This window comes from Nanorana parkeri, unplaced genomic scaffold, assembly GCF_000935625.1.
Source record: "Nanorana parkeri isolate BGI_ZX_2015 unplaced genomic scaffold, ASM93562v1 scaffold286, whole genome shotgun sequence".
Lineage (NCBI taxonomy): Eukaryota > Metazoa > Chordata > Amphibia > Anura > Dicroglossidae > Nanorana > Nanorana parkeri.
In genome coordinates this window covers 985,557-1,006,067 of record NW_017306554.1, presented here as the reverse complement: position 1 = coordinate 1,006,067, position 20,511 = coordinate 985,557, and the positions used below count along the sequence as shown (strand labels likewise).

General features: G+C 44.9%; 1 protein-coding gene across 1 annotated transcript in view; it reads left to right on the top strand.

Annotated features, from left to right (window-relative positions):
* Nucleotides 1–5,214: 5,214 nt before the first annotated feature.
* FKBP8 (FK506 binding protein 8) overlaps nt 5,215–20,511 on the top strand; it is a 67,057-nt gene continuing 51,760 nt past the window's right edge. Inside the window, exon 1 of the mRNA XM_018557484.1 lies at nt 5,215–5,278. The gene's annotated coding sequence lies outside the window, so the exon portion shown is untranslated. The remainder of the gene's footprint in view (nt 5,279–20,511) is intronic.

Genomic DNA, 20,511 nt, shown 5'->3' with positions numbered 1-20,511 from the left:
CATGTAAAGTCAAGTCTCATTGGCTGCCTCCTGCTGCTTTCCGATAGGACAATTCCGCTAGCCCCACCCACTGGCAGTCAGCTGTCAGCTCCAGCGTAAACACACCAAGCTGCTCTGCCCCCTTCTCTGCATTCCAGTCGCTGGCTGGTGTCACGTGACAATAATAAGAAAGGCAGCATGCTGAAATTGCTCTGGGCATCTTCATGCACTGTCTGGGATGTTGTTTTCTTTACATACACAGGATGTCTACGGGGACTGATGTTGCTAGTTGCCAGGCTGTCTCTGACATCAGTACTTTCTAGGTCAATATGAAGAACCCCAGGTATGCAAAAAGTTAGCCCTTGCAGTGGGAATACTCGAACACTGCAAGGGTTAAATGCCGTTTTTTTTTCCTCTCTGGGCAAAAATAAAGAAGAAATACTCATCTGACCCTCGATTCCACCTGGCTGCTATACTGGTCCCTGCAGCCTCTTCTCCTGCAGGCTTCAGTGGTCTAAGGACCAGTGACATTATCATGTCTAATACAGTTCATTCACTTGCATTAGACATGTGGACGCCAAGGGATATACCACAGCCAGAGCGAAGGGGGAGAGAAGTGAGCGGTCACTACTGCTAGGGGGCAGGGCCGTCCCTTTTATAAGGAAGTCTGAGGCTGTTGCCTCAGACGGCATCTCTTTGGTTCATGTGTGGTGGGGATGACAGGCAGAGCGGCCACTCTGCTGCAGCACAATAATTGCAGTGTGCCTACTGCCCCCTTTCCAGTCAGAGGATCTCAGGTGGCTAGTGCAGGGTGGGGAGATGTATAAAGGTCACATACATCTCCCAGCCTAGCTCTTAGCAACCTGGAAAGTCACTGGTTGCCAGGAGCTGGACAGGACGCCAGCCAGAGCTGGGCAGGGACCCCTGTAGCAATTTTTTGTTGCTTTTTCGTGCATTTTTTAATTTTTGTTTTGGCCAATGAAGGTAAAATAAAACAATAGGTTGCTATGAAAATGCATGTCAATGCTGGCATTAGCCAGCCTGCTACTGGCTATTTCAAGTTGCCCTAGCAGGAAGGGCTATTGCTCCGCCACTGCCTTCTGTCAATCAGCAGAGGAGCAGATCAGAGAAAGCTCTACCTCAGGTCCTCCACTGTGGCTTAACATCAGGCAGTGGGCTGATGCAATAGCCAGCCTGCTATTGCAGTTTAAAATAGCCAATAGGAGGCTGTTTATTTCTCTGCCACTGCCCAATGTAAACAAAGATTCCGTGGAAGCGGCGAGCGCCAGAATTTTTTGTTTTGATCTGGCGTTGAGAATCGGAAGAATTTGCATCGCTGGACGACATGATTGACGCTGAATCTACATTGTGGGACTTTAAAAAAAATAAATAATAATAATTAGTCAAAAGCTGTAGATTTCAAAGATTGAATGTTCCAGTTTGCCCCCTTTTTCTTTTTTTCTTTTATCCTGTTGTTTCATTGATCCGGGGCGGATGCTGCATTGCCCGAGGGGGGAGGGGTATAGTCAACGACCTAAGGAATCACAGGGATGGGGGATGGTGGATATGTCTTGAACGCACTGCCACGGACTTAATATGCTAGACCTAGAGGTGTGTGGAAGCACCCTGGTGTCAGAACTTACTCCCATCTGTCTCATGTCCATGGCTCCTCGGCCAGGATAGATATGGCGTTTGGTAACCAGGCCATGCTAGGTATGGTGAACGGGGCTGCGTACTTGCCTGGTGGCCTGTCGGACCATGTCCCATTGTCTATTACTTTTTCAGTGCCCGGAGGCAGGAGGTCGGGAGGCTGGAAGCTGTCGCCTGAGTGGCTGCGGGAGGAGGGAGTGGCTCAGAGGGTATCTCCAGCATTGCTGAACTATTGGCACGACAATGTGGGCACTGCGTCCGCACCTGTGGTTTGGGATGCTTTTAAAGCTACCGCCAGGGGAGAAATTGGGGTTCTTGGGGTTTTCATGAGCTGTAAGCCATAATCATCACAATTATGACAAATCACGGCTTGAACTGTCTTGCTTTGCATGTAATGAGTCTATCTCATATATTAGTTTCACCTTTTAAGTTGCATTAGTGAAATAAATGAACTTTGCACGGTATTCTAATTATTCGAGTTTCAATATCTAGTTGCTGAATGATCTGATGGAGTAGGGGATAACATGCAGGTAAGTTTGTTTTATTGCAGAGAACACATAGCATGTCCTGCAATAAAGTGTCTGCCTTCTCCTAATTTTCTTTTTTTTAAGTTTAGCTCCACTTTGAGGAGAGGATTTATCAAAGGCAGGCAACTGCCACTACATAAGCAATTTTATCAATACACAGTTACAGTTCAAAGGCAATCATGGCAATAAACAATGTGCAAAGTGGCAATACACAGACAAATATGGCATTCAACAGGAATGTCAGTGGCAATATATAGACAATCGCGACAGTAAACTGGCTGCTCAGTAGAAACGCAATGGCATCTAAGGCAACTAGACAATTGGAATAAATAGACAACCCAATGGCAATATGCAATTACAGCAGCATAGGCACTCACTATTTTCACATGATTAATCCTACAGTTGAGAATAATAACAGCCCTGTATCTCTGAGAATGAGATGGAAGGCATTAAGATAAGGATATGGATCCCAAAATACATAAATAAAAAAAGCAGCAGTAGACTCTTCCGATATGCAATGAATCTTTTTTAGGCCCTGTTCACACCAGGGCGTTTCGTCGCTTGTTTTTTTTCCACGCTGAAACGCTTGCAAATTAAAAACTCATGTATTCCTATGAGGGTGGTCAGTCCACGCAAACGCTGAAAGACGCATAAAAAAATCTGAATATCAATGGAATCCCACAATGACATTGTGATATGCCTGACCTAAGTGGGTGTACATAAGTCCAATGTCGCTGTTTTAAATTGACTTATTTAATGATGTTCTGTGCTATCAAAGTGTGTCTTGGCTTTTGTTCCCCTTATTACATGTGTGCCGGCAAAAAAATGTGGTTCCCCTTTAGGTCTGGTAAAAATTTTAGGAGGGATCGCAAACGCCAAAATAACAAAAATCCCTTACCAGACCCTTAAACCCAGCAGCAGCCTGGCAGAGCAGGGAAGGGATGGGGTCCAAATTGTAAATAAACAAACCACACCGTAAAACAAACATCCTTTATTTGAACAAAAAAAAACAAACGTTTTTGACAAGTCCTTTATTCAAAAAAAAAGTCCATCGATGTAATGCAAAAGCCAATCACATCGTCCAGCGATTGACTTGTTCCGCCCATTTGTTGACATTGGGGAGCAGAGCTGTCAATGTTAGTAACTCTGCTCCCAAATCCTATCAATGGACATTTTTGTTTTTTCCAAAAAAGGACTTTTTTTTTACGGTGTGGTGTGTTTATTTACAATTTGACTTGGTGAATGAGTAGGGGTGATAACTACCCCTTACCCATTCACAAGGTGGGGGGGGTGGCATCTGGGTGCCCCCTTTTTGCAGACCCCCTGCCTGCAGACCCCCACAACCGCTGGGCCAGGCTTGTGGGGAAGAGGCCCTTGTCCTCATTGACATGGGTACAAGGTGCTTTCCCAGCACACTCCTACATATTGGAAGCTGGTGGTGTGAACTGAGCGCATTCATAACAAGGCAATTTGCCTTCTCTTGCATTCGGGCTGTGCTGAAATAAACATTCAGTGCAGCCTGAATTCAGATAGTGTGAACTGGCCCTAAAGCAAGAAGTACAAAATTGTTATAAAGAAGTGGTATAAAAATATTAAAGTGTATGTCTGGGAAAAAAATTCTGTAGTGAGCTGGTAATGCTGCCTTCCCTGCACTGTAATCCATTGCCTCCATTCCCACCTGAGCATAGGGTTGCCACCTGTCTGGGATTCACCTGGACAGTCTGGGTTTTGAGTCTTGTATGTGCTCTTCGCTCTCTCTCCTGGCTGTCTCTCCTCACTCTCTCCCCTGGTTGTCTCTCCTCACTCTCTCCCCTGGTTGTCTCTCCTCACTCTCTCTCCTGACTGTCTCTCCTCACTCTCTCCCCTGGTTGTCTCTCCTCACTCTCTCTCCTGACTGTCTCTCCTCACTCTCTCTCCTGTCTCTCCTCACTCTCTCTCCTGGCTGTCTCTCCTCACTCTCTCTCCTGGCTGTCTCTCTTCACTGTTTCTCCTGTATATTCTCCCAAAGAAATTGCAGCGAGGCGATAGAGTGTTTGGGTTTCATTTAAAGAAAAGTTGGCAACCAGTACTTGAGCATTTTGCAGCTTGAGGAGAGACAGCAGGAGGAACCCTATTGTTTTTTTATGGCCTTTGTTTAGATCTGAGTGTCACGTGCAGCAGAATGCCTGTAGCTCGAAAAAGTACATGAGCTTTTTTTGGAGCAGAGTAGAGCATTTTAGCCCCAATTGATGCGCCAGAAAAGCACAACAATTTGCATAATGTGCACATTCTCTTGTCTAATAACTAGCTTGTCATTGGCTATCAAAAATAGTAGTAAAGGCGGTTGCTTCGAGCGGCATCTCCTTGGGGTGCGGCGGCCACATTTTCCCAGGTTGCTAAGTGCCCTTAGCAACCTGATATGGTCTGTGCGGCTCTGCCCAGCTCATTGACATCACCGTTGCTAGGATCTCAGGCGGGACGCTCTGGCTTGTGTCCTGCCTAGCTCCAGGCAACCAGTGATGTCAGTGAGCTGGGTGTGAGCCTCTGAAAGCACGGTCTGGTGTCCGCCCTCATCCAACAAATCCGCTGCGCACCTTCCCCCCACCACTGACCATTCCTTGACCCCAACCCCAGGCCTCGAGTGGCAATTTAACTAGGGACAACGCTGCACCAAGCTCAGCCTCATCACAACAGGACATCTAGCATTTTCTACAGAAGTCAGCATAGTCCTCTCAGCACAGTGGCCAGCAATGGCATTTCTAGTGGCATTTAATACAGGTGTTCTATTAGATGTAGATGTCTGGGTTTTTGAGTCCTGTATGTGTGTGTCTGGGTTTCAGCTGGCCTGAAAACCGGAAACAGCACATACAGGACTCAAAAATCCGGGACAAGTGGCAACCCTACATGCATTGCACATGAGTTACTTTGCTACGGCGCTCAACCATTAACAACACACCGATTACACAATGCTACAATGCGTAAATATAATCTGCTCGGTCACGTGCAGTGCAGAACCCTATGGCCAATCAGGAAACGGAATATGCCGTCCAATCACAGCGCTGTTGACATGCTGTTTCCGGAAGTGCTCCTGGATCCAGGTGGAAGCAGCTGTGGGGCCAGGGAAGGAGAGAAGACCGTGCACGGTAATAATGGCATCTGTGGGTGACAAGCGATCTCTTCCCCGGTGTCCAGCTCAGTCGTGCCTGGCTGCTGTCTGTAGGCCAGAAGGGGCGCTGTGCTTAGTGGATGAATGGTAGAATTGTCCTGGTTTTCCAGTAGCAGCTTTATGCCTATAGACCGCTCACCTGTCACCACTTGTCTGCTTATGCTGTAGGCTTTACTTGAATGTGTGACACTGCTTACTTACCTGTGACATGTTATCTGCCAGACATGATGACAGCTAGCATATATAAAGTAGACACCTTCATTGGACATTAATCAATTTAGATGATCAATATTGCTTTATCTAGCTAGGGTTTGTGTACATAGGGATTTGTGTAACATTACAGCCAATGGGAATGAAAAAGTAATCTTGATTGCAAGCCAAATATACCTAAAAGCACACTGAGGGAGGATTTATCAAAGCTGGTGCATTGCAACCAATCAGCTTCTCTGTCTTATTTTCAAATCTTACCTGAGCAAACTGAAGAGAGTGCCGTAAAGGACTGCACTGTATCAATTTCCCTGTCTAAGCCGTTGACACATTCAGAAACGCCATCATCTCCAGGCTATGATGAGGGTAGGCAGAGGTGACAGCATTTATTCATTCTATTGCCAGGCTTGAATGCTTGTCAGTTTTGAGATTTTGTTTTGATTTAAAGGAGATCTAAAGGCACCAGTGTTCTAACAGAATCCTGGACTTCGTTAGTTATCTGGACTGCGGCTTGCGCAGAATAGGTGATTGGGTCCAAAAATTTCACAGGCTTTTTGCCTGCATTGTGCATATGCGGGGGAGCCGGTCCAGAGAATTTACAATAAATTTACTTGTATTATATGTATATTTTGATTATGTGTTAAGTGATATGTTTGCAGGCATCTTAGCTGTGAATTGTGTAAAGTTAGTGGCTTACCCGCACAGGCGTTCCTGTTTGGCTGGTTAAAACGCCCTAAGAAGTACAGGAGCTTCTTTGGGGCGTATTTGCCGCGTGTATCCATTAGGATACAGCCGGATAGCCCTCGGAAACACGCGCTTCTTTTGCTGCAAATCGCGGTAAAAACGTGCGGCACGAAAAGCGCAGCAAACGTGCATATTCCGTACGCCCAGGTGTGAACCCAGCATAAAAAGGAAGTGTGGTGCTGTGAGGGAGTAGTGAAGAAAACAGTGTACTAGTTTATGAGCACAGTGCTTCTGCATGTGTGACTACAATGGGAAATCCTTCCTTCCCTCCATTACAGTTATACTTGAATTATTCAGTTGTAAGCCCCGTACACAACAGATCTCACTATGGGCATGCTATGGTCAGAGACTACAGACTTCCTACAGGAGATGATTAGAGATCAGAAACATGCTATAGAGTTTTTGAAAACTAGGGAAATGCATCAGGAGACAAACATAGACTGGCAACATGTTAGATGACTATCCGTACAGCCCCTTTACAAATCAGGACTTCCACACTTGTGCTTCCAATGGCTACCTTTAAAAATGATTTGTGCCACATTTGATATTTCTCACAGCAGGGTCTATTATTACAGACCAGAGAGAAAGAAGGAAAAAGAAAACTGAGATTAGCAGTACAAAAAACCTGGGAAGAAGCTAGTCTAGAGAATATTTTTCCTTTACTCGCCTGAAAAAGCACCAAAACCAATACTACTGTCTAGATCAGGGGTGCCCATTAGGTAGATCGTGATCTACCAGTAGCTCTCAAAGCTGATGCTGGTAGATCACGAAGGGTGTGAATGGTGGCACCTTTATTCCATTTTGGTATATTTATTTAGCTGTGCACACATGATTACCTTACACAGCCTGTTGCCCTACACTGTTGCAAAATACAGCAAGGTGAGCAGGGAGAAACAGACAGGAAAGAGAGAGAGAGGAGAGACAGCCAGGGAGAGTGCAAGGAGTGACAGCCAGGGGAGAGAGCAAGGAGAGACAGCCAGGAAAAAGAGAGAGCGAGGAGAGACAGCCAGGAGAGAGAGGAGACACAGCCAGAAGGATGAGCAAGGAGAGACAGCCAGGAGAGCGAGGAGAGACAGCCATAAGGATGAGCGAGGAGAGACAGCCAGGAGAGAGAGGAGACACAGCCATAAGGATGAGCAGGGAGAGACAGCCAGGAGAGAGAGGAGACACAGCCATAAGGATGAGCGAGGAGAGACAGCCAGGAGAGGGAGGAGACACAGCCATAAGGATGAGCGAGGAGAGACAGCCAGGAGAGAGAGAGAGCGAGGTAGGTTTTTTTTTCGTTGGTAGATCTCATGTAGCTCGTCATTTGAAAAGCAGATCTTAACACAAAAAATTGTGGCCACCCCTGGTCTAGAGAGACCCTAAGGGCTACTCATTAAGTACTCAAGGGTCACATGCACCCCCAGGCCCCGGTTTGGGCACAAAGGCCTTAGGAGGTAAATGCAACATGCTTTTAGGGGCTTTCCACTTGCACTTGACATCTGTTTATAATGCTGCTGAGATCATTGATAGGTGCAGTTGTCCTTTTAAAGGAGAGCTATGGGGTCAGGGCTTTTCCCCATAGTTCTCCTAAAGGTAATGGAAGGACACAAACTAGCGTCCTCCCATCACCCTAAGCTCAGTATATCGCGGGCTACAGCTCGCGGTATACTGAAACGCCGCAGCCGGGATAGATCTCGACTTTACTGTTGAGATCCACCCAGCTGCGGGATTGACAGCTTGCTCTGCCTATCTAGAGGCAGAGCCAGCTGTACCCTCCCCCGTCCATTCCACCAGTCAGCGCTGGAGGATGGGAGAGGGGAGGGGGGAATTCCTGCAGGGAGCCGTGAGTGACAGTAACGGCTCTCTGCAGGGATCGAGAAGTGAGGGAGCGACGGCATGTGTTCGCTCACTTCCCGATCTATTGAGCCGACGTGTGACAGTTTCAATGTCACAGGTCGGCTAGAACTATGAGGTTGAGTGATTTTCACTCGCCTCATAGTTCTCCTTTTAAGCTGGAATAACCTGCTTTAAACTGTGAAGCTGCTTTTGTGTTCTCATTGACTTGTATGGGGAGAAATGCAGTTCTGACATGAACGAAAGCCATTGCCACCTAGACTTCGTTTTGTTTTTTTAACCACAGATGTAGCAGCCAAAAATATATGGGAGAAGTAGAAAAAATACTACCTTTTCAAATGTTGCTTCCCCTTAGACCCTGGCCCTTATTGTCTTTGCACAAGTCCACACTTAATAAGAGCACTGAGATTTGAGGTGTCTGGGTTTCTCTGCTTAAGTACATGAAGAAAGTACCTACTCCTCCCCGAGAGGAGAGAGTGCTCGGAGCGCTAGGAGAGGGCCAGTTTCGGTACTTTGATATCAGTGACAGCTGTACATTGCCCTTATGTACGAAGGTGCCAGATATCTCAGTAGATGGTATGCAGGTACACATCAGTTATGCTTATGGATTTGAAAGTCCATGAAATACTCCTCTGTGAAATGGCTGCGTTCATCACAGTCTTGATATGGGGGTTTTGCTCAGTGGTTTTTAATATAATGCAGAAGACTTGTTTCTTTACAACAAGCAGCTAAATATTTTAAATTGAAGTTTAATCTGCTTTATATTTACCTTTCCTTGATTTGCCCCCTCATCAACATGCTAATTACATTTTTAAATACTTTTTTTCATTGCATTCTTTATTTTAGACCCAGTGATGTCATTATTGGGTCTCTGTGCTTCTCTATCACTTCAGGCAGATCATGGCTGCTGGCAGGGTGCTGTATATAGCTTCCTGAAAATATCACTGTACTCTACCTTAGTACTCCTCAAGAGCCTTTAGCTCTGATGCAATCAGTGGGCTGACTCTTGGGAGGAGTTATGCAAATATTAACCACTTGCTGCCCAGGTGTTAAACCCCCTTCCTGTCCAGGCCATTTTCAGCGCTGCGGTACTTTGACTGACATTTATTCCGTCATGCAACGCTGTACTGAAATGAATTTTATATATTGTTTTGGGGACAGATAGAGCTTTCTTTTGGTGGTATTAAAATCATCACCGCGTGTTTTTTTCTTTAGTATATTAAGAAAAATTTACTGAAAATTTTGAAAAAAATAAGTTTTGTTTTTTTACATTGTTATCATACAATTTATTATTACCCAATTTTTTGGTAAAATATAAAAGACGGGGTCACGTCGGGTAAATAGACCCCAAACACGTCAAGCTTTAAAATTGCGCGCATCTGTGAAATCACAAAAAACTACCATACCCAAAATTGACCATAGGCGACACTTTAAAAACGTTTACCGCTCATCAGTTTTGTGTTATCTGTGATTGGTGGCCTTAGAATTATTGCTCTCACTCCGACGTTCGCGGCGATATGTAACGTGTGCGGCGTAATGGGCGCAATCGTTGTTTTCGCACGTATGCGTACCTGACACATGTTTGCATATGTGTATGTATGGGTGGGGACTTTAAAACATTTTTTGTCGTTTTTTGAAAATTATTTTTCATGTGTGACTTCAAACATTTTTTTTGGAAGTTTAATTTTTTTCATATTTTTTTGCACTTAACTTTATTGTTATCACATAGGGGGGTAAGAAACAACAAAGAGGATGTGACAGGTCCTCATTATGGAGACATCAGGGGTCTCCAAGACCCCTAATGTCACCTAGGGACCCCCAAAGAAGCTGATGGAAGCAGAGATCTGCTTCATCAGCTTCTCTCCAGCTTCTGAAGCCGGAGAGTGACACAAGAATGCGGAAGTGATTGGCGCCGCTGCACTTACCAGCACGTTATACAAGCGAGAGCCAGCGGATCGCTTGTATGGAAACAGGCATCGTTGCCTGTTTTTAAATCTTGCCGGTTTCCCGCTCGCGAGTGGGCGTGGCTGACGGGACGTTTAAAAATGCCCGCTCAGATCCAGGAAGCTCCCAGCCGGCCGGTTAACTAAAATGGCCGGCCGGGAGGCGGTTACAATGCCGTGATGAGTGGTTGTTAGTGTGGAGAAGTGGGCGTTCCTAGGAAGGCTGCTTTTGTATGAGACAACTCCCCTCATGTAATGAAGAGCCTGATGATTGAAAGAACATAAATGAAAGGGATAGGGCAGGGCCAGTAAAGCCGGGTTTTAATTCTGGCCGGTTCTTGATGAACCAGACAAAATTTTCCACTGTTGGCACATTTTTTACCGGCGTCCCTCAATTAGCTGATCGAAGGAGCATGTTGAAAAATTGTCAGCCAAGCAGAGCTAGCAGCCAATGAGCTCTCTGCTCTGTTCGGGTATTCTGACAGCAGCCAGGAAACGGGAGATTCCTCATTCAACGCTGCGGAGTCTGTTCTGTTTTTATTCGTTCAGCTGGCAGGTCCAAACCTTTTTGTCATTTGTTCTCTTTTGGGTCCCAGGAGGACATTTACTCATGTCCTCCTGGGACCCAAAACTCAGCATATAGCGGGCTATTGCCCGCTATATGCTGACACGGCAGAGCAGCACTGCAGCCGGTTACCCTGCTATCTGATTGCAGGTGCCTGCCCCCTCCCCTGTCTGTCCTTCTAATGAGCGCTGGAGGATCGGAGAAGGGAGGGTGGAATCCCTGCGTGGAACCGTGACTGACAGTCACCGCTCTCTGCAGGGAGAAGATCGTGAACTGATGGATCAGTGGTTTGTGATCACTCAGTTCTCGATCTATAGAGCCGGCATGTTACTGCTGCAGTGTCACACATCACACATGGGAGCATTTCACTCTCCACATAGTTCTTTAAGGGGCCGTTCCCATCAGACAGTGCGTTCCTGCCCAATTCTGGCTGGAACACCCTGGATCGTATTGCGGCTGGCTCACTTTGTTGTGGGACGGGAGAGGGCGTGGTGGCGCATTTACCTCAATGGCACTGTAGCCATGCCCTCTGTCCGCAATGCCATCGGCTGCATGGGATCGCGAGGCACATCAATGCCTGTAATGTGGTCCGGTCAGAAAAAATGCTGCAATCACAATTTTTTTTCTAACCAGACCGCAGGGAGATATTAAACGCTTCTGTAACGCTAAAACATGAGGCAATACGAATCCAGCCAAAAAAAAAAAAACAGATACTATTCATACCCTAAAAGGGAATAAAGATATAATAATCAGGCAAGCTGATAATGGTGGGGGCCTTGTGATACAGAACAAAGGCGACTATCTAGATGAAGCTTATAGACTGCTTTCAGATATAAATACTTATAAGAAATTAACAAATCCAACAACGGAATATAAACTAATGTTTAATCTATTATTAAAGAAAGTTCTAGCTGAGTCCATTATTTCTAAAAATAAATATTAGTGCCGTCCGTCCGTTTTTTTACTACGGGCGGACGGCAAGAGGTTAATAGTCAACATCCAATAATACCCCATTTTTATCACATCCCGAAGATTCATAAAGATAACAGGCCCACTGGGAGATGAATAATTTCTGGAATTAATAGTTTAACATATAACCTTGCCAGATCTAATTACTTTCTTTTGAGCCCACTGGTCTGGGACCTACCCTCCTACGTATGTGACTCTAGTCATATGTTGGAGATGTTGTCTCAATACCAGTGGAAGGATACATATATATGGGCATCTTTAGATGTGTCCTCTTTATATACATTGATTAAACATGAATTTGGCCTCATAGCCGTATAGAATTTTTTTATCTTGCTCAGGGTCAACTAATTCACAACAGGCAGGATTTGTTTGGGATTATATAGAGTTTATATTGACTCATTAAGGGTTAATGGGGAGAAGGATTCCAACATATACCAATTTTAGTTTTGTACTTCTGTACTTCAAGTACATCTCAAAAACCCTCAAAAAACATTGGATGATTTTGGTAGAAGACCCCATTCTAAAGAATACTTTACCCACATTTCCCAAAGTAATCGATAGAAGGCCAAAAATATTGAAAACTATATTGGATCCAAGTAAGTTGAACGCACACTCCTGAGAAAAAGCAGAAAAAATGAATATTTGGCCAGATAGGCAACTATAAACGCAATGTCTATAATTGTGGCACCTGCCAGTTTATTTTGCATAGAAAAATTGAGTGTAATGTTCCAATTAAACAATGTATTAATTGCTTAACCGGATATGTAGTATACAGTATGGGTTACTTTGTTCTTGTGGGAAAATCTATGTAGGGAGACTTCAAGAGCACAGACGAAATATAGTTAATAAGAATGACGAACACTCCGTACCAAGGCATTTTTTAATTTATCATCATGCAAGTTTGAGTAACTTGAAAATTTTTGGTATTGAAGCAATTCCTGAGATGAAAGATCAAGGTATTAGACATAAAAAACTCTGAGAGGGAGATGTTTTGGATCTTTGCAGTCTTCCACCCTCCCTCTTTTGCCTTACCCTCCTTAATGGTGGGACTCTCTTCCACCTAGGGCTCCAACAACTAATCGACTAAATCGATTATAATCAATGATTGAAAAAGTTGTCAACTTTTTCAATCATGGATTAATCGGCTTCCAATTTGTTGGCCCTGTTCATGGCTCCACACATGCTGCGCGCCACACCTCCTCACGTTCACCGCTGCCAGACCCGCCCGCATCCACGCTCCACACGCCGCGCCTCTTTCCTGCCTCACTCTCACCGCCCGCCCACATACACGATCAGCACAGGGACGCGGAGAGAAGATGTAAGGAGGAGCAGGTGTGGGGGGATGACAGCCGCCGATAGACAGTCCCGATCTCAGAAGCAAGTTGCTGGAAAACTGATCAGGTAACCCTGCACTGTCCCACACATGGTGCTCTATAATGTATTGCTGGGATTTGTATTCCTCTATAGCTGATGGTCAGGGCTTAAAAAATCCACTCGTCCGCTCATCTGTGACGAGAGGACGGTGGAGCCCAACGAGCAGCTTCCCGGGCGGCTGTTGTAATTACACGGCCGGCCGGGAGCTTAACATTCAAGCGATAGGGCGTTTCTATAGACGCCCGATCGCTTGTATTAGCAGCTGTCACTGCCGTTGCCGGTACTGGGATCCGTTGTGCCCGATGCGGCCGGGACCGGCACGGCTCTGTGACAGGAGATCAAAGGGAGTTCACAATACGATCTCCCTTTTGATCTTCTCTCAGTCCCCGAATGCAGGCAGTGATGTACATTACATCACTGCCTGCATTCAGTGTCACTCTCCAGCTACAGAAGCTGATGAAGTCGATCTCTGCTTCATCAGCTTCTCTGGGAGTCCCTAGGTGACATTAGGGGTCTTGGAGACCCCTGATGTCTCCATAAAGAGGACCTGTCGTGTAAATTGGCTATTACATAGGGGGCTTCTTAGCCCCTCATGTAATAGCAATAAAGTTGTGTGTAAACAAACAAAGAAACAAAAGTAATAAAAAAATTAAAGAATCATACTCCCGCAGATATGCGTCGGGTGCGCCTACGTACGAAAACGACGATTGCGCCTATTGTGCCGCACATGTTACATATCGCCGCAAACGTCGGAGTGAGAGCAATAATTTTAGGGCCATTAATCACTGATAGCACTAAACTGATGAGTAGTAAAAGCGTTTTTAAGCGTCGCCTATGGGCGTTTTTTGCAATTTTGCGGGCACACGCAATTTTAAGGCTTGACATGTTTGGTGTCTATTTACCCGACGTGATCCCGACTTTTATGTTTTACCAAAAATATGGGTAAGAATAAATGTTTTATAACATAACGTAGGGAAACTTTTTGTTTTTTACATTTACGGTACTTTTTTCATTATATAGTAAAAAACATAACCCCCCCCAGTGGTGATTTATATACCTCCAAAAGAAAGCTCTATCTGTCCCCAAAAAATGTTCACATAAATTGCAAGGCTATAGTCCGGTCATGCTGACTGGTGACATTTTTGACTGACTGCTGAGACACCCTAAAATTTTTCAAGCCCTGCTGATGGTACATTGTGCTGTATACTATACAGCACAATGTACCATCAGCTATAGAGGAATACAAATCCCACTATCCCAGCAATACATTATACACTGTATTTATAGTGTATTGCTGGGATTTGTTGTATTCCTCTATAGCTGGTGGTATTCTGCATTGCGCTGTATAGGAGGACTACAAATCCCAGCAATAATACATTATACAGCGGAATACCACCAGCTATAGAGGAGTACAGCAAATCCCAGCAATAATACGTTATACAGTGGTGCAATGCCGAATACCATTAGCTATAGAGGACTACAAAACACAGCAATAGTACATTATACAGCGCAATGCAGAATACCGTCCACTATAATGTACTATTGCTGGGATTTTTTGTACTCCTATAGCTGGTGGTATTCTGCATTGTGCTGTATAATGTACTATTGCTGGGTTTTGTAGTCCTCTTTGGCGGTGCCATTCTGCATTCATTGCTGTATAATTTTACATTTTACATTTCACTATATTGCACACCACACTTTTTTTTTTTTTTTTTACTTCCACACCTCCAAGCTTGCTCCTGTGATGGACTACAATCTCAATACAAACTAGTAGTCCCATCACTGGAGCAATTTTTTAAAATGTATTTTATTTTATTTTTTTTACGATTAATCGAACTTGATAATCGGCTAACTAATCAATTTTGAAAATAATCGTTAGCTGCAGCTCTACTTCCATCCTTGCCCCTGAGGCCCTTCCTCTTTACGGGCAGGAAGAGGTTTGGGCACACTCCCATTTTACTGCTTGGGGAAGGTCAGTACTAGGAGCTGACTTACTTCTTTAGTGGACCGGCCTAGACTGGTGTGGTTCTCTTTTAGCGGCAGTAAATAAACGTCCCTGCCGGGTGCCAAGTCCAGGTGGGGTTAATGTTACTGCCTGGGCACTTCAGCCCCTGGTCCCTGGGCTGCAGATGCAAAGAGGGAAGTGGGTGGGGCCTTGCTGGTGCCAGGATTCCTAGGGAAGGTAGTGTAATTGTCAAAACACAATTTTGGGAGTTTTCCTCAGCTGCATCCCCTGCTATGACCAGCTCAGTGGCAGACAGCAACCCCAGCAGTGACTGACACCTGTCTGGGGTCTTTCTGTCACACATAGTCAATTGGTGGTAGGTTCTGGGTGTCCTGGCATGCTTGACTGTATTTCACCCTCGGCAGGCATTGTTGTGCTTGGAGGGGGGGGGGTTACCTCAAGGCTCAGATTGTGACCCTTGTGTCAACTTTTCATTGTTAATTGATTTAAGGGTGGATCAACATACATTAGCCTATTTTACAGTTTTGGCTAACCTAAAACCCTCGGGCCAGTCTTAACCTGTGCTGTTATTCTCCTCAGCCTCCCAGGATGTTTGTGAGGTTTATGGAGGGTTTTTGAGGTTGCTATTTTTTACCTCCAGTAGCTCCCAAACTAACACACTTGATATACAGTATGTGGAAGTTGGGTATAGGTCCAGTTCATGAAGCTGCACTCTCTCAGGGCTACTGCATAAGCCATTGCTGCTTCAACAGTGGTGGTGTTAGACACATGAAAGAGCATGTTTAGACCCGCCTGTACAAAGTGCAGACAGAGGGTTGGATCAGACCATTGTCTGATGTGAATTACTGTTATTGGCTGTCACGGCAGAAGTAGTTTGTGGGGAACAGACTGTGGTCCTAAAAGGGATGTAAGAGTAAAAAACAGTTCAACTGGCATGGTTTATCTGGCTGAGAGCAGACCGGGCCTTCTGGTTAATAGCCAGGAGGCTGAAAACTTTGTTGTACAATATGGATTTAATATAAGGTATTGACACTACCGTTGGAAAGGTGCAACCTCCCTACATAACCAATGTAGCATGATTTGCCTTGTTATAATGGTGACCTGTTGGCCACCTAATTTTACTCTTAGAAATTGAGGTATCCAGGAATGTATTTATTTTTTTTTGTGTTGGGTGTGACATTGTCTGGCTGTGGCTCACATGCTTACTCTCTTTCCAGGACCTCTGGTATGTTCAGGTCTGGTTTGGAAGCTGTATGCTTTTTTGTGTACCAATGTTTTGCTCTGCATCCCATTGATGTATTTAACATCTTCTTACTGCCATCTGTAGCCTCTAGAGGTGCTCCTGGAGACCAGATGTATCACAGGCTAAAGCAGACAGAAAATAAAATTCAACATCTTTGTAATCATTTCCTCAGCTTGTTTCACAATTGTGATTTATTATTTTTTTGGGTGGGGTTCGCTTTCCACTTCTTTTAATCAGGCATGGAAGATGTTGCCTTCGGTGTCCATGGCCTCCTGAGTTATTGCATCATATAGCCCATGAGGCTGCAGTTTGCCGGCCTCACACATGCGTAGCAGCACTTCAGCAGGAAGCTGGCTGAGTGATCAGGAAGTAACATCCAGCTCCTAAATATAAGATGGCAGCACAAGGAAAGAAAAAACAGCTGTGAAGACAGCGCTGGGCTTTATGGGCTAGTAAGTAGGTGTTTGTTTCAAAGTCAGCAGCTACAGTATTTGTAGCTGCTGACGTTTATTATTAATTTCCAGGTGAAGTTCCTCTTTAATAACCAATAACTCTGTACAGAAAATATTGTAAAGCTCAGACCTCGTATATGATTTTCAGGGCCTCTTCAATTGAATCTTTTGTGAGTTCATATTGTCATTTTGTTATGAATAAAAGCAATAGTAATACAGTACACGCACAAAGTAAAATCCTTTGCACAGCTTGCATGAAGGCAGAGAGGTAACATAATCAGGACATGCCACTTATGGCCACTAGAATTGGTGTCTGTCAGGAGTGGAACAGCACTGCTGTTTCAGGTGCACGTGCAGCCCCCATACAGATTTTGCAACACACACACACACACACGTAATTGGCTAGTAGCTCCCCCACCACTGTGCAATTCCAATTATGCTGTTGCTTAGGAATGCGTTTCAGGGAAACAATTCCCTTCCTCAGCCTGGCAACAGAGTGGAGTAAGTGCCTTTTTTTTTTTTTTTAAACCTAACAATAATCACTGATTTGGATTATGTAGGCAGCTATTCCTGCACGGGGGGGGGGGGGGCTGGGGATCTAAGGAACAAATTTTATAATTTTTATACGGTACAAAGCACATTTGCCTTTTTTTTTTTTCCTTCACTTTTTTGTGTCATACCAATACAAACAAAATAAATAAACATGAGAATGCCTAAACATTTGTAATTGCAACAACTTTCTGCTCGAAGTGGTGTAATGTCTGACAGAAATGCAGGGGTGCCAATATTTTTGGCCATGACTGTATATACACCATATTGGCAAAAGTATTGGAACACCCCTCCAAATCATTGGATTCATGTGTTCCAATCACCTCCATGGCCACATGTGTATAAAATCAAGCACCTAGGCATGCAGACTGCTTCTACAAACATTTGTGAATGAATGGGTCGCACTCAGGAGCTCAGTGAATTAAATCGTGGTAATGTGATAGGTTGCCACCTGTCACGTACCTTAAAAGGAGCCTGAGATGACGAGGGCGGCCTCTCTTGCTTCTCCAGTCCAAATACCCCTGGATAGTGGCAACAGGTAAGTGAGGACAAGGAGGGGCACAAGTGCAGGTTGCAGGGTTCCTTTAGCAGGATGCAGTTGAAATGCAGCATCCTGGAAGCAGAGTAGAGACAAGCCGGGTCAGCAACAATCTGGCAGCGAGGTACACAATCAGAAGACAGGACGTAATCAGAGACCGACCGGATCAGTAACTTGAAGGCAGGAGAGAGGTCGGAGAACAAGCCGAGGTCAAGGCTTACAGACCACGAGCAGAGATCAAACAAGCTGGGTCGGTAACAGATGATCAGAACAGGTATACAGGTTTCAGGAGCAAGGGAAGAGAGGAAGATCAGTCAGCAGGAAGGTCAAGATGTCTCAGCCTTAAATAGCCCTATTAGGGCCATCATTAGGAACGAGCACTTGTTTAGGATGATGCGCATTCGCACGTGCAGGTGCCCATCCAGTAGTCTGGCCACACAGGCTAGCTCTGGTTTCATGACACCACCTGTGCAATATGTCTATCCGTGAAATTTCCTTGCTACTAAATATTCCACGGTCAACTGTTAGTGGTATTATAACAAAGTGGAAGCAACTGGGAACAACAGCAGCTCTGCCACAAAGTGGCACAGTGCGCACAAGTCGCCAACTGTATGCAGAGTCAACAGTTAGACCTCCAAACTTCATGTGGCCTTCAGATTGGCACAACAACAGTGCGTAGAGAGCTTCATGGAATGGGTTTCCATGGCCAAGCAGCTGCATCCAAGCCTTACATCACCAAGTGCAATGTAAAGCGTCGGTTGCAGTGGTGTAAAGCACGCCGCCACTGGACTCTAGGGAAGTGGAGATGTGTTCTCTGGAGTGACGAATCACGCTTCTCTGTCTGGCAATCCGATGGATGTGTCTGGGTTTGGCGGTTGCCAGGAGAACGGTACTTTCCTGACTGCATTGTGCCAAGTGGAGAGGGGATTATGGTGTGTGGTTGTTTTTCAGGGGTTGGGCTTAGTTCCAGTGAAGGGAACTCTTAAGGCATGAGCATACCAAGACATTTTGGACAATTTCATGCTCCCAACTTTGTGGTAACAGTTTGGAGATGGCCCCTTCCTGTTCCAACATGACTGCTCACCAGTGCACAAAGCAAGGTCCATAAAGACATGGATGAGCGAGTTTGGGGTGGAGAAACTTGACTGGCCTGCACAGAGTCCAGATCTCAACCAGATAGAACACCTTTGGGATGAATTAGAGCGGAGAATGTGAGCAAGGCCTTCTCGTCCATCATCAGTACCTGACCTCACAAATGCGCTTCTGGAAGAATGTTCAAACATGCCGATAGAGACACTCCTAAACCTTGTGGACGCCTTCCCAGAAGAGTTGAAGCTGTTATAGTGGCAAAGGGTGGGCCATCTCAACCCTACCGACTAAGACTTGGATGCCATTAAACTTCATGTGCATGTAAAGGCAGGCGTCCCAATAGTTTCGGCAATATAGTGTATATATTTATACTAAATATGTATATCCACCACAGCTCATACCCAAGTCTGAACATTCACGCTCTGGTGCGCCTTTACAATTTCAGCTTCTATGCAAGAATTGATAAAGGGCTTTCTTCAAAAGATAACCAGAAATTCTACATACTTATCTCTCATATGCAGAATATGCTCATGGCTATATTAATACCGGAGCCAAATAAATGACTCAATATGTTCCTTCATTAGCTTTTAACGTTAGCCACACAGCCCCTGGAGAATGTGTATGCCCTTGGTCGACCAAGGCCTCACTATGGTTTGATATTATAAATATTGGAACATACTTTATATTTTCTTTGTTGAGTCTGTCCAGCTTAACTTTGTTTGCAGTTATTCAGACGCCGTTGTATCGTGGCCATGTAATCAAGTTTTTTTTCTAATATGGCAAAAACGTTTCTCGCTACTTTCAGTCTTCAACATTTGTTTTAGATTACTCTTTTGAAAGGGATATGTACCTGAAGCCAGCTGTGATATTTATGGTCAGCAATGTGGGAGGAGAGTTCCCTAGGCTTTTCTCCCTCCCTAATCTGGTAAGTTCTTGCTTAGCCCCGTGCTGTCCTGGAAGATGACATGGGAACTCCAGAATTAGATTTACCAGTAACTAGTAGTAAAAGTATTTCCTGAAGTCTTCCAGGACAGCACGATTCCCACCCTTGTGTTATGTTCTTATTCTGTTGTTTACATACTCCAGGTGCCAATTTACTGCAGACCAGTTCAGCAAAAGGACTTTCTTTTATAGTGTTGTTAGTAATGTGTCTCCTGTTCCTGTTGGAAGAGGTGTCTGTCTCTAATGTGTTTTCTTGGTAGACTCCTGGAAATAAAGTTACCGGTAAGTCTAACTCAGTCTGGATTAAATTCTAGAAAAAAAATAGCTAGTCTTAAAAAGAAACCATCTAAGCATGCCAGGCTTGTATGGTCATAACAGGAATGCCTTTTGTGCCCCAGTATATTCCATACCCCTACTACCTGCACCACCTGCTTGAAACTCCATTGGTGTCAAAGTGCCCAGTGTCCATCATCCCCAGGCTGGAGTTGAGCAGGGGAACTAGGAATTTATGATAGAAATAATGTGTTAAATTGGAGAGCTGCAGTGTGGTGTATGGACTGAATACTGGCTAGTGGTGGGGATTTACACATCGAGCTAAAACGTATGAATAGCGAGTGTGGTATAGGTGGCGGAATGCTCTGGGCAAGTTCAATTTCTCACCTTTTAACGTTATATAGGTGAACTTAAATTTGCCTCCTGGTTTTCTGAGGCACTGTTGATGTAACCAGTGGTCAAATAATGGAAAGTTCTTGTGGGTGGGGGGGGGGGGGGGTAGGGGCATGGGAACTAC